Source organism: Melitaea cinxia, chromosome 12 (genome assembly GCF_905220565.1).
Source record: "Melitaea cinxia chromosome 12, ilMelCinx1.1, whole genome shotgun sequence".
In the NCBI taxonomy this organism is placed as follows: Eukaryota; Metazoa; Arthropoda; class Insecta; order Lepidoptera; family Nymphalidae; genus Melitaea; species Melitaea cinxia.
In genome coordinates, this window is record NC_059405.1 from 11,437,779 (window position 1) to 11,443,778 (window position 6,000).

The following is a 6,000-nucleotide window of genomic DNA, read 5'->3' on the forward strand; positions in this document are numbered from 1 at the left end:
TGTAACATCCCATTCCTGGGCATAGGCCTCTTTTTGGCCGAGCTGGAATTGAACGTACAAAGCGCTGGTGTTTAGACGCGCACATGACACACGCGCTTCTACAGCAAAAGAGTTGTAAAAAAAAAATATATTTATATAATTAATTTAATAAAGTTTTTTATGTGGGCAATAATACAAAAGCTTATTTATTTATATCAAATGTTTTGTAACCCACATATCAATTACCTGCTAGAAGCAAATGTAAATACCTCTGGGCCCAATACGACTTCACACTCTAGCAAGTAGTAATTATGTACCGAACATCGCAGTAAGATCTTAATATAGTGCTGAGCGAAGTATGAAATTATAAATGTTAGTACAACATTATACTGTGTAATGTCTGGCAGGCTGTTGCGAACTGACGGTCGGACTATGTGCGAAAACCGCCTAAACGAACGAAAGCCTATTTAGAAAATACCTATAAAGACGTGTTAATTCAGTAGACGGGCAAGCCGCAATGTTCTAGGCTAATTGCTAAAGATATATTCATAGGCAAAACAATCGAAATTTCTGACATAGATAAGTAGCTGTTTACACGAGCACACATTTTTTTTTCGCATATTACACAAAATATAGTTACAATAGTATAAGTATGACGATTTTTTAATCTGTAAACCGAATGAATTTAAAATAAATATTTAGCAAATCATATTATTACATTTTCAAAAACGTCGGATTAAAAATAACGATTTTAAATTCGAAAGAAAAATATCATCGTATACGTAAAAGAATGTTTATAATGTATTATGACTTACGATTTGAAGGTAGATTATAAGCGATTTATACATAATACTTTGAAAAATATACTAAGTAGAGTGTGACTTTTTCTATCATGAAGTATAAGTTATAATCGTACATATATATCACTAATATCAAATTCTTCGACATACTGCTATATTTAAAATATCGTTTAGCGTATAATCTGCGTATAATCCTCCTCTCCTTAACTATTACGTACATTTTACATACAATTTACAGTATAGATTTACTAGTTGTACACCGGAAATATGTTGCATTCTTGTCACACGTTGTAACTACTTGCGGTATAATTTATTTAATAATATATATTTTTTGCTTTCCAAGTCCCAGTAAAACCACCATAGTAAAGTTTAGAAATAATAAAACACGTAAAATAACTGCAAAGACATTTTGTATTTATACAAATAAAATAGTGCGAAACATCCATTAAAATGCTATTTATTAAATGCATATAACCAAAACTAAAAATTACATTCCACTCCGTCGAAACTTTCTCACAATAGCACCTATATCTTTTAAGTTATCTGTGACGCGTATGAATGTTTATTTTACGGGCAGGTACAGTAAGTTTTAAAGTTTCCAAACAAACGCAGTTCGGAAGATCCGCTCCAGAACTATGGCGACAGTTTCACAAAGTTATTCTCTACGAGTCAATAACACCATTCCGCGGGATATATGGGGGAGAAATTTTAAATTCAATTTTCAAATAGAACTAAATTTATAGATCTGTTCTATTAGTGTTACATATTATGACGTTTAAATAATGATAGACGGCTCGGCATAGTTAAGCACATACTCATTTATATAAGTAATTATAAGTAATACGTAGGTAACAAATTAACGAATTATGTACCAAATATTTGTTTATTAGGTATGTATAATAAAACGTAGAGTGACGAAAAAACCGTCAACTAGATACGCATTATTAGATACTAGCTGTGCCCGCGACTTCGTCCGCGTGGAATTTAACAAAAAAGTTATTTTTCTGTTCGCATAGTTATAAAAAAATTAAATTTCTAAAATGAAAGTAGCCTAAATTACTCCTTTTTATTTCAGCTATCTGCCAGTAAGAGTCGTCAAAATCGGTCCAGCCGTTTCAGAGATTAGCCGGAGCCAAAAGACAGACCGACAGTCAGACAAAAAATGTAAAAAATAATATTTTACTATATGTGTCGTGTATACATCCATATGTATTTAGTAAAAAGTGGTTATTTTAATATTACAAACAGACTCCAATTTTATTTATTTGTATAGATAACTTATTTATATGTAATTACGTTTTGCGGTGGCGTTTTACAAGAAATGTTTATTTAATAGAAATTCTACAAAAATACGAACTACGATAAAAATCTGTAAATCACAATAGCAACTAAAATCTTAACACTTAATCGACACAATTTTTTTATCCAAAGTAATCGACTTTGAATAATTCTCGACAAAAATGAAATAATTTTTACTAAAAGTCATTAAAAGTATTTGGTGAAACAAAGGTATAATATGCCTACTTAACAATATAGCTATAAAATCACCTAAAATAATACGTATTAAAATTTTATATAAGCATATCATCAAATATCGTCTAAGCCGTGAATTTAAATTCTGGCATACAAGATTTTCAATTTTCGTAGTCGGCCTTTATCGTATATAAGTCCTAGGCTCGACAAAGTCATTTCTACACAAATTGAATTCTTACGTAAGAGACGTTGCTACCCGTTAACAGTAAATTTCTTACTTGATTTCAAAATAGTTGTTAATTTTTTTATAAATTAAGAGCATTAGCTACAACTTTTCATCATCATCATCATTCCAGCCTATTGCTGTCCACTGCTGGACATAGGCCTCCACAAGTTTGCGCCAAAAATGCGCGAACTCATGTGTGTTGCCCATAGTCACCACGCTGGGCAGGCGGGTTGGTGACCGCAGGGCTGACTTTGTCGCACCTAAGACGCTGCCTAAACACACAAGCCGAAGACGGGCGTCTTCGGCCTGTGTGTTTCAAAGCCAGCGGTTAGATGGTTATTCCGCCATCGGTCGGCTTCTTAAGTTCCAAGGTGGTAGTGGAACCTTGTTATCCCTTAGTCGCCTCTTACGACACCCACAGGAAGAGAAGGGGTGGCTATATTCTTTGGTACCGTAGCCACACAGCTACAACGTTTGGTCATTTCTAATAAATGAAAGTAAGAAATAAAATATTAAACAAACTACAGTATTGTAAAGCTATAGAATTTTCTTTTCGATTCCTTTGGACAAAACCAATCCTAATAACTATTAGATGAAATAAAACGAATTTGTGAACTTGTATATAAATGGTTATTAACAAAAAAATTGACGTTATAATTCACAGAAATAACAACAATCGCTTAGTATAATTTAAACTTAGCAAGAGCAAACCCGTATGGATTTTCGTATAATTTTATGCCTGGATGAAGAGCTACTGAGCTGATGGAAAGAAATCCTGAACGAAAGAATTTGATTCACTCGCTGTTACCGCCGTCGAACTAAATAAGTATTCATAGAAACCGACGCGAGCGACGGCTCAATTCAAGAGGAGTATATAATTTAAAGTAAAATATAAAACGATTATGTCTTGATTCAAATAATCATAAAATCTACTCAGTATTTAGATAAAATTACGTAAGTTGTTTATAATAGAATTTATCCTTAAAAATATTATTTTGAAAACTTAATTCATAATTCTATTTACTTGAAAAAAAATATTTCTACTGTAACGTAGATGTTATTATGGATTCTCTTAAACTAATAAATGATGAAGTGTTTCAAAATATTAAGCCAATTAGTTCTTAAAGCAAAATATTTAAGGGCTAAGAGTTGCAATACGATAATAAGCAATAAACGAATTTCTCAATCTCGTTATTTTTCATGTTTAAGTTGGAACGCGTTTGTATAAAAACAAAAAAAAAATCACATGCTTCTAATATTCAATAGATTACATTCGGATGAACTTTTAGAACACTCTAGAATGCTAGAATTCAGAAATGTTTAATATAAAACAATAAGTAATACTAGTAAACATTTAAATTTTACAAATAGTTACAATTATCATAAGGTAAATACAAATAGGTACTTATAAAATATCTATATAATAATATGAGAAAAAATGTTATTTCATTAAATATTATTTATGAAGAGTATTATTTATGTACAGTCACTTTGAAATTGTTGATACTTTGGTTTTCATTAATAATTACGAAATGTAGTAATAGCATAGTATTGATAATTTAAATATTACGACAATATCATCATGGACTAATTAAAATTGTCACGTTTTAAAATGCAATTTTTTTATTTCTAAATGTCTGTTTTAAATTTATGACGAAACATTATTCCATATTATTTTGGTTCATTTATACACACATAATATATACTTTTAATATTTATCGTAATCTCATAGTAGAATCATATTACACAATTAGGAATATTAAATTGTATTCACGAGAAATCGACTATGATCTTTACAGGTTTTATAACGAAATAGCAAATAAAATTAAACTTTAAAATACATACAATGTAAAATATGAAAGCAAATTGTACAGAAAAGTGAGCATGGGACTATTTGTAATTATAATTATTTATTTGTACTAAAGTTAATATTAATTTTAAATATTAAAATTCAGGAACGATTATAAGATAAGGGCTTAAGAAGTTAAACGCAAATAAACCACACTTACAATAGTGGCGCCTTGATAATTTTACATAGTAAATTAATCAAGGTATCGCCGCTCACCGCCCGCAATGAATATTTTCCAACTCGTCAGAAACCCGTTAATACAAAATGATAGCATTTGTCGAAGAAAATTAATGGACTCCTGATTGATTATACACAATCATTCAGTGCTTATTTTACTTATTTGCACTGAATTGAAAGTGAAGCAATGGTTTTACATAAGTTTGCATAATATTATAAAGAAAATTTCGTTCTTGTTAGGCTTTATGATACAAAAACTTTGAATTTGAATAGTATATAGTTACGCAAACGTAATATATAAAGTGATAACTAATAATATAAATTTAAGGAATTAGAAAATACATTATATAAAAAAATAACATGAATAGAAACAAACCAAAAAATTCCGGAGCAAAAAAATCCAAATGAAAATATGCACAAATAAAAAATAACACTTCACATCAACATAATGTTACACTGCACATAAATGAAAATAATCTTAGAAGCAGTATGCGAAATGCACTTTACATACACAAACACTCAACTTTACCCGCTTGCCGCCAACAGGACCTTCTGAATCAGTTCGCGTAAAGTTCGAAGAAAAAAATTTTAGTAAAAAAATCGTGCTTTGCGATGTTTTTCGCGCCGCGTCACGCGTCTCGGGAACTTGAACGGGGAATTTTCGGCTATGATGGGGAGGATGTGCGCATAGCTGTGGCTTAGATGAGACTGTAGTATTACCGCGTTCGTTCAGTGTGGCCGAAGCCGACTTTCGCCCCGACCGGTCGCCCTACAGCTCCAGCGATCGGTGACGCATCCAGGAACGTTTAATTCATCACTCTTAGCACTTATTTTTCGCTCATGTACCCCAAAACGATTTTCGTAACCAAGGGTTGTTTTCAGTTCATATTTCCATAACATCGTTTATTTAAATCCGAACCTAGTATTAACAAAAACGTGTAAATAAATGCATAACTGTTTTCTTTAAAATATTTGAATTTAAACAAATCTTATAAAAGATTTGTTGAATAAATTGCCATTTTTAAGTTTTTTAACCCTAGAGTAGTCGCGTCTTTCCGTAAAATCTGAGTGATCGCGCATGGAACATTGTCGCCCATGTAATAAATGATTTTTTTTTATAAATACCATACCATTTTTTACATAACACAGTATGACTTTGATAGGAAAGAATAAAAGATAAACTAGGCGGAAATCACATCACATTATATTAAAGTTTATCACCTAGTATTAGAAAAAAAAATGATTTGAAAAATTTTGGGTATTTTTTTCTGAATTTTAACAATGTTAACATCTTTATCTAAACCAACATAAAAAGTAAAAAAATACAATTTTTTACCGAATTAAACGTTTTCATCATCTAAGACATTTAAAACAGTAAAACATGTTAGCATCAAAAAAGTACCGATTCATGTTTATACAATATTCGTTGCACAATAATTTTGCACATCTATTGCACTCTTTTTTTGTCTTTTCATTTTTCTTGTACGGGCACACTG